This window comes from Dermacentor variabilis, chromosome 7 (assembly GCF_050947875.1).
Source record: "Dermacentor variabilis isolate Ectoservices chromosome 7, ASM5094787v1, whole genome shotgun sequence".
NCBI lineage: Eukaryota > Metazoa > Arthropoda > Arachnida > Ixodida > Ixodidae > Dermacentor > Dermacentor variabilis.
This window is the reverse complement of record NC_134574.1, coordinates 4,252,246-4,264,659: the sequence shown is the minus strand read 5'-3', so window position 1 is coordinate 4,264,659 and position 12,414 is coordinate 4,252,246. Positions and strand designations below refer to the sequence as shown.

Here is a 12,414-nt window from a genome sequence, read left to right as displayed (position 1 = left end):
ATTTTAACTCTGTATTTACACCTGGCAGTAATAGGCACTCCATAAATGCGAGCGATGGTTTGTTGCTGTGTGAAGATAGAAATGATATTGTACTTTCTCGAGAAGGCATTCTAGCATTGTTGTTAAAACTGGATACCAAAAAATCTTGTGGCCCCGATGAGATACCCAATGAGGCGTTATTGTGAATGGACATCACATCTTTTGTCTAGAATTTTTGCAATGTCATTTCGTATCGGAGGTGTGCCAGAAGATTGGCTCCTTGCACGCATTGTACCTATTTTTAAAGCAGGCAATAATTTATTGGCGGAAAACTATCGGCCAATTTCCATTACATGCTCCGCGTGTAAAATGTTAGAACACATAATATCGAAACATCTGGCTGAAGATATGGAAAATAACAACTTATTCTACAGTAAGCAGCATGGCTTTGAACAACGTCTGTCAACACGGACACAGTTTTTTGAGATGTCTCATGCTTTCGGTGTTGCAATTAACAACAACGAACAAATTGATGTTATAGCAATTGATTTTTCGAAGGCTTTTGACCGGGTGTGTCACACAAAACTTAGTGAGAAATTGTATAAACTTGGAGTTAATACAAAAATTGTGAAATGGATCTATGCATACCTTACAAATAGAAAGCAATATGTTCAAATAGCAGGCGAAAGGTCATCCTCTTTGCCTGTTTTATCTGGTGTGACACAGCGTTCGGTTTTAGGACCAATTTTGTTTCTGTTATATGTAAATGACATTGCTAATGACTTGCATCGTAACATTGAACTGCGTCTATTTGCGTGATTGCCTTATTTACTGTCGTGTTAAGAGCTGTCCCGGATCAAGTGTTGTTGAACGAACGCTTGCAAAGAATTTATGACTGGTGTGTTACGTGGGACATGAAAATTAATTTCGATAAATCAGCTTACATGACTGTATCTAACAAGAAAACCCCGTTGCTTTTTTCTTACAGAATAAATAATAGCCCAATTCAACATGTTAGTAAGCTTAAGTATATCGGGGTCACAATCACGCACAATTTGAATTGGAACGCACACATTGAACACATTTATGGTTCTGCTCAACGCAAACTCGGTCTGTTAAGGCGAAAATTGACAGATGCTACACCCGAGGTAACGCGCAAGGTGTACAAAACAGTTATACGACCCACACTGGAAAACGCATGTATAGTCTGGGATCCGCACCAAGTGGGCTTGATAAATTAACTGGAACGAATTCAAAGACTAGCCGCACGGTTTATCTGTAATGCTTATCAAAGGACGCAGTCTGTAACTGCGTTATTACCTCGTGCCGGTCTGCCCGAACTCGCAACGCGCAGAAAAATAGCCAGGTTGAAATTCTTGTACCAACTGTATAGCAATAAATTCAATTGGGACTCCAGGCTATACTTGCGTCCTCCTGGACGAGTGTCCCCACGTACAGGTCACCCTCATGCTGTAATGCCCTATGTGCCACGCGTTGATGCCTTCAAATTTTCCTTTCTTGTGAAAACTATAGTCGATTGGTACAAACTTGACGCAGATGTATTTATTGAAACGCACAAAACTGAATCATTTGAGCGTAAACTGTCATGTGTTTGCTGAATGCATTGTTTGTTTATTGCGGAACTGGTGTTACGTGTTTGTGGAAAATTCTTCCCCCCCCCCCTGTAACAGCCCGCAAGGGCTAACAGTATTGGGAATAAATAAATAAATAACGCAGCGCAGCAAAACACAGAGACCAACGCCAACGTGCCCGCACGGCGCCTTTGCCACTGTACGAAACCTACGGAGCAACACGTGTGAGCGCACAGAACATGGAGGAAGGAAACTGAGGAGAGGCTCCACCCCCTCCGCGCGCTAGGAGAAAAGTGTGGAGGAAATGATGCAATAGGTTCTCATTTTTTGCTATTTTTTATTTATTTGCTTAGCGGCCACTCCTTTCGGGCCACAATGGCGGCTTTGCTATGGCTATGGGCGCTCACACGTGTTGCTTCGTAGGTTTCGTACCGTGGCAAAGGTGCCCTGAGGGCAGGTTTGCATTGGTATCCGTGTTTTGTTGCGGTGTGTTATCTGGACCGTGCTCTACCGGATGTTGCTGTGGCCAGGTGCGACAGGAGGAACTGAAGTTCGTGAAATGAACGCGCATACAACGCTGTACGCAATGTACCTCGCCACGGTAATTGCAACGGACGAAGGAATATCCGCGGGAAATTTTTCCCTCATTGGCGGAATCATGCTAACGTGCCATCGCGGGCCGAAACCAATGCGTTTCAGAATCTGTACCATCGACGCCCGGTAACACTGAACTTAGTGTCACACATTACCATAGAGTTAGTAGAACAACTCTAGAGGAAAAGCTGGGCCGGAAAAGTGGGAACCTCTAGGGCGCCGCCCTGTTGCTACTGGTCAATGTGGCCAGCGCAATTACTATTGAAAGAGCTGAAAGCAAGTACAGGTCACCTTATGCTTTCTCATCTAAAAACGCATACCTGATGGCTTTATGAAGGTGGTACGTTAATATTAAGTTTACAGAAAGCGATCGCTAAGTCCGCGACTTACGTAAATCACGATGTACGCATTCTTGCAATAAAGGATGACGCGAATTTCGGTTTCGAATCTGTTTTTTGGATGCGTAGTAGTTTCGTACAGTTTAGGTTTGACATGCGATCGCGCGTCGACATCGGACGCTATGGCACACACACTCGTGCCTTGTGTGCCACCGAAGCCCCGAAGTGCTCTGGCATATACCTTCACATGTAAGTAAACAAATGTATCTCCTTGTTGAGAATATCACGCGAGTAGGCAGCTCTTGTGGTGCATCACAATCGTTTGAGAAGCGTCACAGTAGAGCATTTTTCTACATGCGGAGCGGTGTTTTTATTTGCAGGTTTCCCTTTAGTAGGAAATTGCTGGACAGGCGGACCAGCGCACCGGAATTGTACTGGCGAAGCCGCAAGCAACTCAAAGAATCTGTTTAATCGTTGCACTTTGAACAATCATGCTTCTACAAAGGCCACAGCAGACAAACAGCCTGATGCCGAGTATTTCTGTGCCACGAAGTAATCAAGAGGCGAGTGCCTAATGCGGACGAAATCGAGTGCATCGAGACTTAGAACGGCAGAAAGCTCAGCTACTTGGTAAGGATTCATTATGCAAAACAGAGGTGAGGCGTGTAGACAGGACACAAGAGTAGAGAAGTGGGCGGCGCTCGTGTTGTTTGCTTGTAAATACTCTACTCTTGTGTCCTGTCTGCACGCCTCACCTCCGTTTTGCATAGCGAGTGCATCAACCCACATATTAATAGCGTAGGCGTTTTATTAACTGTGCAATATTTTCAACACTTCCTTGCATGCCATTTCATATGGAATATTTTTTCTGGTCACAAATTTGTGCAGCGAATCTATTTGCATGGTCGACTCCGGATTTGTGGGACCGTTCACTTGCACTTGATGCTGAGTCTTTTACATGTATCCATAAACTGAAGATATGCACATCAGATCCCTGCGAGCATTTTCAAAATTCAATTATTTTAGACAACAGGCACATATGCAATACTGACATAATCCCGAGTACCACTAAGCAGCTGGGACACATTTTTGTTGACCATACTCGCAGGTAAAATAAGTAGATCATGTGGACAGCTCCAGCTCATTCTCCTTAAATCAGTGTGTACAACGGGTAGGCAAAGATAATTTTTTTCTCGCGCACCGATTATTTTGCTGTATAAGCAAGAGAACCCACCACGTTAGTGTAACGTATCTTGCACATCACACTAATATGTGCTTTAATTTACCAAGTGAGATGAGTTACTTTTATGGCTCATTCAGTCATATCACACTGCAAGCTGCATTCATCAATCTTCAATTGGATTTTGCAAATGTTTAATGAAACATGTTTTCCTTTTATGCAGATATGCAATGGCAAGCCCTTCCGTGTGTTCCAAAGGTAAAATTTAAGCTCTAAATTAAAGAAGACATTTTTAGTCAGAAACAAGCAAAAATGGTGAATGCAGAGTATCAAAGCCCAAGGTACAGAAATTATGAGAAGTGTCGAATGATTTTAAGGAAAGAGTCATATTTGAAAATGCAAGACTCTTTAGTGGAGGTCAAGTAAGTCAATATAGGTAGAATACTCTGCAAAATTATGCGAGTGAGGGGATGTCAAACAATGGGTCAGGAAATGCGTTGTTTTTCTGCAAAACAAAAGCTGATTGCCATTACATAAGTCATTTTAGCATCATGAGACTGGTGCTTGATAAATTCAGAAATAAACCAAAAAACAAGACAAGCAAAAATAAAAAAACTATTTAATGATGCTCTCTCCACAGTGGGATAAATAAAAACAAACACATCACATCTAATGTGGACATATCAGACGCCGTGTGAAACACTAAAGGAAAAATTCAGTTTTGAGCTATGGAACTTGCCGCATAGTTGTGGGGGGCCTTGCACTAATAGTGATAGTTACCGCTGCATTTAGAAATTGAAAGCATTCGTGCAGACAAGGATGATTCTTTATATTTTTGGCTACCACTTCAAATGCCTCCACCAAGTGTCACAATGCTGCACGCAGCCATACTAAGGATCTCGCAGCAACACCTGCAGGTAAAAAGCAGAAGCAGTCAAAGTCCTGGTGTGTACTGGACACTATGTTTGAAAATTTTTGGGCAAGAATAGTGCAAGAAGCAGACATAACTGCATTGATTTCAATAATTTCCCATTTGAATGGCCTTTTCTTTTTGCTTAGACAATGCCTACGCCTAGTCACAGCAGCTCCCTCATACAGACTCCGCAAGCCAAGAGGCCGTGGAGGCAAAGTCAGGTAAGAGGCAAGAAGCAATAGCACTGGTATCGACATTCATCTAATCTCTTTCTTTTTCTTTCGTTTAGGCAGCCAGCACACCTCGAACAGCCACCTTGACTGCGGGTGTGTCACCCTAGTCGCCAAGGAAACATTTGAGGGAAAGCGGCAGGCAACGTGAACAGCCACTTCTCCATGTAAACGATACCCTTTCTCTTGGATGACTCTTCGCCACGCCAGCACACCTGTGCACAAAGATGCCGTGGAGGCACGTGCAGGTCAGAGGCAAGATGCAGTGGCACTGGTGTCGACATTCACCCAATTTCTTTTTCTTACACTGAGGCAGCCAGCACACCTCGAACAACCACCTTGACTGCGGGTGTGTCAGTAGATTCCTGTTGTACATATGCTCATAATAAACTTCAGTAAACTTGAACTTGATAATAAACTTGAAGGCAAATGGGACATTGATGCATTGTATTTTTGAACATTTATTGTACACATACAATATATGTTACACTTTGCAGTGCTACAGAGCGTATTTTGAAGCTTCCCCCTATATTTTGCACCTTTAATTACGTACCGTATTTTCCGGTGTATAAGACGCACCCTTGTATAAGACGCACTCGCCATATATGAAGGCTCTCATTGAAAAAGTTGGTATATAAGACGCACCCGTGTATAAGAAGCACCCCAATTTACCCACTTAGGCTAGTCAGGGTTAATTAAACACGCTTGATCGACCATCACCACTCAACCACTGAGCCACCGCGGCGGCCTGTGAGAAGTTCTTAAGTAACGCTAAGTGATCGCAAAAGGCAACACTCACGCCATACCCGCCCACGTTTTAGCAAAAAAGAAAGAAAAATACGACGAAAGAACTCTCCCATATGTCCATAACAACATTTTATTTTTACTTAAAACCATCGAAGTCTTCATCTTCGGATGCGCTATCAAAAAGCTCGCCCATTTCTGGAGGCAACGCGGCTGAAGCATTCTCTTCATACTCAGAACCGCTGGTCTGATTGTCGTCGTGCTCGGTTGGCGATGAAGCTAGCAGGCCAGCCTTCCGGAACCCTGCAGTCGTGGTTGCCACTCTAACAGCACTCCATGCCTCATGGACCCACTTCGCTGTAAGAAGCGCGCCTGATGCGTCCAGTTGCGGTGTAGCTGTGCTCGCCTTCCGTCATCCACGCCTCCCAAATACGTCGCAAGATAGCTTTAAAGCTGCGGTTGACGGAAATATCTAAAGGCTGTAGAACCACCGGGTATTATTGTAGGGATACAGTTCTTCGCCTTGATTTGCCTCAGTGTCAAGTCAGTAATGTGCGCCCGCATGCTATCCATAATTAGAAGGCCTTTCCGGGAGTGAAAAAGTCCATCCGGGCGCTTCGAAAAGCACTTTTCGAGCCAAACTCCCATCATTTGCTCATCCATCCAGCCCTTCTGGTTAGTTGTGACAATAACACCAGGCGGAAAGCTTTCTTTTGGCATCGTTTTCCTTTTAAAAATTATCATCGGCGGCAGCTTTGTTCCGTCAGCACAGCACGCAAGTACGACAGTGAAGTGAGACTTTTCGTGCCCAGTTGTTCGTACTGTGACAGTCTTATCACCTTTCTGAGCGACACTTTTTGACATAGGGATGTCAAATGTTAGAGGCACTTCGTCCATGTTTACGATGTGGCTGTCGATGATGTTATTCTTTTCGACTTCCTTCTTCACAAATTCATGGAACTTCTCCACTTTCTCTCCGAAATGGTCTGGTAGTTGTTGAGACATTGTCGTTCGCGCTCTTATTGACAAGGCTTTGCGCTGCATAAATCTATAGCACCATGACGGCCCACCAACAAAATCAGCGGCACCGATTTCACTCGCCAAAGTGCGTGCTTTCAAGCGCAACTGCACGGTTGACAGAGCCCTACCTTGAGCCCGTTGTTCAAGAGCCCACTTGAGGAGCCGGTCTTCAAGTTCAGGCCACCGCGCCTTCTTCCCGCGGTCAGCCTTCTTTTCGCTCTTCATCGCCTGCAGTTTGGCGGACGACTGTCGCCACGTGCGAATCATCTTCTCGGTGACGTCGAAATGGCGGCCCGCAGCCCGATTTCCGTTTTCGGTAGCATACTCGACCGCAGATAATTTGAACTTTGCGGTGTAGCTCTTGCGCAACTTCGGTGGCATACTGTAGTAAGACCGAGCACGACAGGTGTAGGTGTGGAAAACACACGCCGAAGTCACCAACACAGACGTAATACGTACACGGTTGCGAAGTTGCAAAGAATGACTAAAAAAGAACGCCGGCTTGGCTTGTCTTGACAATGTCGAGAAGCGCGACTGTCGCCATCTTTGGGAATTTCACATTATTTTTGCTTGTGCCTCCGAAACGACCGCGTGTTTGCGATTCTGGAAGTCGTCATCCCCGCCGTTTCATGATAAAGTTCACCTAAAAAAAGTTGCGCACGGCGGTCCCCGTATTGAAGTATTAACCGTGCTACTACCGCATCATTGGTAGTGATATTTTTTCGGTGAAAAAAGCTTGAGCATGAACCTGAGTAATTTCTGAACCCCCCCAAAAAAACGAAAAATTCGCATATAAGACGCACCCTTGTATAGGACGCACCAGCAAGATTTTTGGAAAAAAACCGCGACTTATTCACCGGAAAATACGGTATGTGTTGTGTGGCCCTCAATGCAGTTCATGTTGTAGCAGCTGCTTTGTCTGTGTATCGCACATTGGCTTAAGCTCGTGATATCCACATACTTCTCTCACATATACAAAATAAAGTTCTATGTAGTCCTCAGTGTTACAACAAAAAATGAAAGTAAACAATCCAATCGTGGAATTGTGTTTAATACAGTGATTCCTATGACAGTTACTGACAAGTTGACAACTTGAACTGGTCAATTGGTCCATAGCCTCCTCTATTTTTCAAAAATAAAGGAGGCTATGGATCCGTCATGGCAAGGAATTGTATGTATACATAAAAAGAGGGGGGTATGTGTGTGTGTGTTTGTAGTAGGGGGTATAGGATTAGGGCGGTACGAAAAAATGTACCAACACCGTCCTCTAGACCCATTGCGTTAAGGTACCGTAACAAAGCGTATTATGCATAAAGTTCACACAACCAACTCTGATATTACTGCACACGCCAGGCGACGCGAGCTACATTTGTCATGACGCATTCGCGACTGCACCGGATGCCCTCCATATTATTCTCTTTAATCGTGCACACTGCACCGAGGCAAAAGAAAAATGATGGGCGCAGGTGCCTTTAAGGTATCTCGACCTTGCGAGGCTCTGCTGCGCGTGCCAGGGGAGCTGTCCGTGCGAACACTTCCTGGCACACACCTGCCTCGGCGGCCCCAACCTACGTACCGTTCTGCTTCGAGCTTTGATCCCCCCACTGTCCCTTGGGTGCCCTGGAGTTCCTGCGCCGCCTGCTTTATTATAATCTCAGGTGCTCTCCTGAGACTTCCGTTTGTAGGTTACATGTGCCCTACCCCAACTGGATCAGTGCTTATAATAATAAAAAAGCCCGATCTATCGTCGCGACGATAGATCGCGAAAGCGGCTTTTGCAACATACCGCGCCCGTGCGAAGAGAATTACGGAACGCCAACGAGGAATCTGACCACAGCTTCGAGCTCGTAACCTCGTCGAGTGACACTCCTGCAACAGGCGTGACCGCTGAAAACCGCATACCACCGGAAACTTCAACAGGATCATCCCTCGGTTGCATAACTGCCACCTGTACGGCCAACATGGACCACACCCGCACCGTCCCGCAACATAGAATAAAGAACCAACTTATAAAGCCCAAACACACGGCTGCACGCACACATCACGACAGTACAAGCGAGACGCCATGCTGCTACGCTGCTACTGTTGCCGGATTAAAACTGACTACTGTCACCAAGTCTAGCAAGCGTCTCAGGAGCTGGCAACCTCGGCGCGTAGCAACATGGCGGCGCTCTTGCGGGCGTGCGTCTAATTGTCGTACAAAAATCCCTCACGTGACCTGATCCTAGGTGCCTAGGGACAGGATCGTTTAGGGACTTTTGAGAAGGCATGATGGTTGCGCCGAGCGACGCCGTGGCGTGTTCGTTCTCGGCGTGATCGTTCACCGGCTCGCGCGGACCGCGCGTTATTCAACGTTGCTTATGTGATTGTGCTTGCGTTGCTTGTGTGTTGGTTGTACGTACTTAGCGGGAAAGCCGCGAGTAGTGGTGATGCGACAGCGCGGCTTTCGCCATCTGTGCTTTCGCCTCGGTGAGCTCTGGCAGTACAGAATCTGCGTTGTGTGACCCGTGCTTCCTTGACAATTGAAATGTCGAAGTGGCCAAGCGCCTCGGCAGCGAAGTTCTGCGAACCGCGATGCCGTGGCGTGCGTTGAATCTCCGGCCCACGCCGACCGCTGGTCGTGTGTCTCCGCAGTGAGATCAGTACTTGTTGGCTAAAAGTCGCGCAGTAGTAGTGGTGTGGCATGTCGGCTTTAAGTCTCGGTGAACTCTGGCGGTGTGAGATCCGTATTTCTGAAGAATTCATTGGTGCTGACGATTGAAATATTCAAGTGGCGTAGCGCCACGGCAATGCAATTTGCGAACCGGCGCTGTGCAGCAGCGTCGTCGTGTTCGCCCCTTTTCGGCAGCGTCATCACATCGCACATGCACTTTTACTTGACGGGACTCGTAGGCGGAGGTATTGCACGTGTTTTTCGCCACGACTTACGTAAGTAATATAATGCATAAGGTGGTGTTTGCTCACAACTGTTCACGCGTCCTTGAAATAGGGCAGCGCATGTTCTCAATCGTGTTCAGCGCTAGTGCACTATCCGTCACTTCATGTGATTTACTTTTATCGTGGGCTTTACGACAATTATCGCGTAGTGCTGTGAACATAACGGAGCTTTAGTGATGTCACATGATCTGCCAGAATTCCACGAAATGCAGAGTAGATATTTAATATTATTCGTACTAAGGGCGCGATAAGCACAGTGAGGTGGAGCCTAATACTGTGCCCTGTAATCTTCAGCTGCATTTGTGCCCGTTTTTCGCGCTCTTAGTTTTAGCAACGGGACGCAGGGTTAAGTGCAAAGTTGGGACGAATGAATGTGTATATACGTCTGCAATAACGTCACCGCAACACATTTGTTACCTTGAACATACTGCCCCCGCTTTACTATAATCTCAGGTGCTCTCGAACTCTCTATTTGCCGGTATTTTTATTTTCACGTGCTGAATGGTCCTACCGCAATACATATATATAGTGAGGTGAAGCTGATTAATGTTGCCAAGTGCTTTGACAGTGTCAGATCTAACAGTTATAGAATGACATGGCCAATACAACAGCTCATACCTTCACTTTAACAATTCTATTAGGACGGTCAAACTAATCTTACAGCACAGAAAAGCAACGTAAACACCTCAAGAGTTGATTAGCAAGTAATACTGGGAAGTTCAAGTCTAGTGACCAAGGGTGTGGTGAAGTGCTTTAAACATTCAACCAACACACCTTAAGTGCTTAAAAATTTCTAGCATATTGATGCAGGCTGATCAGACTTACTTTGATATTGGTTGTTTTACAATGAAAATAATAGTACTGCATAAGAGGACGCAAGCGACTCGTGTGCTGCTTGGTTATGCAAACCACATGGGTGCCAGAAATACCCAAACATGGTGCTTGTTTACACACGCTGCTTGCGTCCACTAATCTAACGCTCTCTAATGTCAGCAGTATAAAGAGAGGCTGTAAAAATATGGCTTTGAATTTTGCAACTCCAATTTTGTTTCTTCTGTACTTGTACAACCTATGGTTTTGTGACAGCATCTGCCTAGCTCATTGCCACATTTTGCGACAAAAGCAGTGATGATTCAATCAGAGTTGCCTGTCCTAATATTACTCCAATAATTCTTTAAACAGTTCATTTTTTTAAGCACAAAGCATGTCATGCCCAACTAGAAAATTAACCATGCAATAATCTACTAGAAGTGGCTAAAAAATCAGCAGTCTTCTGAAGTCAGCTTGATTTGCAGCTGCTAAAATTGGCTATTATTGAATTAGGGCAAGGAAGAAACGGCTTGAATAAACATATGTCTCATCAGAAAGTTGCGGTGGTGTGCTGCAGGCTAAAAGCCGTTTCGGCATTGGTCTACCTCTGTCCCAAAACCAGGCACCACAGCCAAGGCGACTTCACTTGGCTTTGACAGCTTCAAATTCGCTTTCACAAGCACGTAATACTCAGTCGAGGTGAGCTCAATGCACATCACCCGCACTGGGGATGCAAAGACATACGGCCAAGAGGATGCCACCTTGACGAAGCAGACACCACAGAGTGCACATGGCGAAGATGGAGTCATTTTTCAGATGTTGAGGAATCTTGCCGAAACAAGGAAGCAAGCACTATTGCTTGTAATCAATGAAATCTGGAATATTGGAATTCCCCACAGAGTGAAAACACTTGGTCATGATGCCACTACCGAAACCAGGCAAGAAACCTGACACCATAGACAACCTTTGATCAGTCTCACTCACATTGACAGTGTGCATATTGACTGAAGGAATGTGCCTCGCGAGGCTGAACCAGCACCTGGGAAAGACAATAGCCTCTTTCTGCATCAAACCATCGTCAATGCCAGCCGCTTTGGAGGAAAGATGTATGGGTTCTTAGTCACAGTCCAACCAAGAAGGATGTTGAGCACAGTCTGCAATGAGGAGGTACTGGTGGCCTTTCGTGAAGCCTGCCCAGTCATTAGTGGTGTGAAAGCCTCTAATGCAACCATATGTTTGAATATGAAGTTATAGTAAACAACCAAAGACTTTTACCAACTGCACAGGTGGAAATGCAGGTAAAACCCGGACCAGCACACTTGGTTGCAGGAGTGATTTGCTGATGAGGTAAGAAGGTGACTTAACAGTTCAAAGAGTTTATTCAGACAACGTGGTACAGTTGCCTAGGGTGCAGACCAAAAGGCAAGTGGTTGCCTGACAAGGAGTCTGTGCCCTTGCTCCCATTCGAGAGCACAAGACATTCAGCGCATAAAATAAACACTAAACAAGATTGAAATACAGAGTGGTTGGTAACATTGAGACGAGAGTTATTTCATATTGAAAAGTTATGTACAATTGGGAAAATTGCTGTAAGAGACAACAGAAAAAAAACAAAAACAAAAAGGAGTGGTTATGCCTGCAGTGACAATAGATACATAGTGATGCTATATTTTAAAGCTTTGAATGATTTACTTTCTTGGATAATGTTTACAGCAGGATGGTGATCGTTTAAAAAACTGGAAATTCTGTAGCTAAGTTTCTGGGTGCCGTAGTTTGTACGTATTTTTTCCTTATTGTAACATATGTGCCGGGTGTTGTAGGTGTGTGCTTTCGTTAGATATTGTTGAAAAAAAGCCGTAGGATCGGAATGCATTTGTAGGTAACTAGCTAACGCTATCATTTTGTTTATAACATTCCACAGTGTACGCAGTTGATGTTTTCTAAACAGTGGTGATAAGGTACACCGAATGCAGGTATGCGCAATATGTATACATACTGTTAGGCTGAAACAGATTAATTTTCTCCAAAGCAATATCAAAAGCTCAATTTTGTTTAGGATGCCACTCATGTGCTTTAG

At 45.0% G+C, this 12,414-nt stretch overlaps 1 long non-coding RNA gene across 1 annotated transcript; it reads left to right on the top strand.

The window, feature by feature from the left end:
* The first annotated feature begins 2,659 nt into the window (after positions 1 to 2,659).
* On the top strand, positions 2,660 to 4,812 carry LOC142587294 (uncharacterized). The gene is made up of 4 exons (XR_012829438.1): positions 2,660 to 2,752; positions 2,884 to 3,133; positions 3,907 to 3,941; positions 4,743 to 4,812. It is a non-coding gene; the product is annotated as an uncharacterized LOC142587294 (long non-coding RNA).
* The last annotated feature ends 7,602 nt before the right edge of the window (positions 4,813 to 12,414 follow it).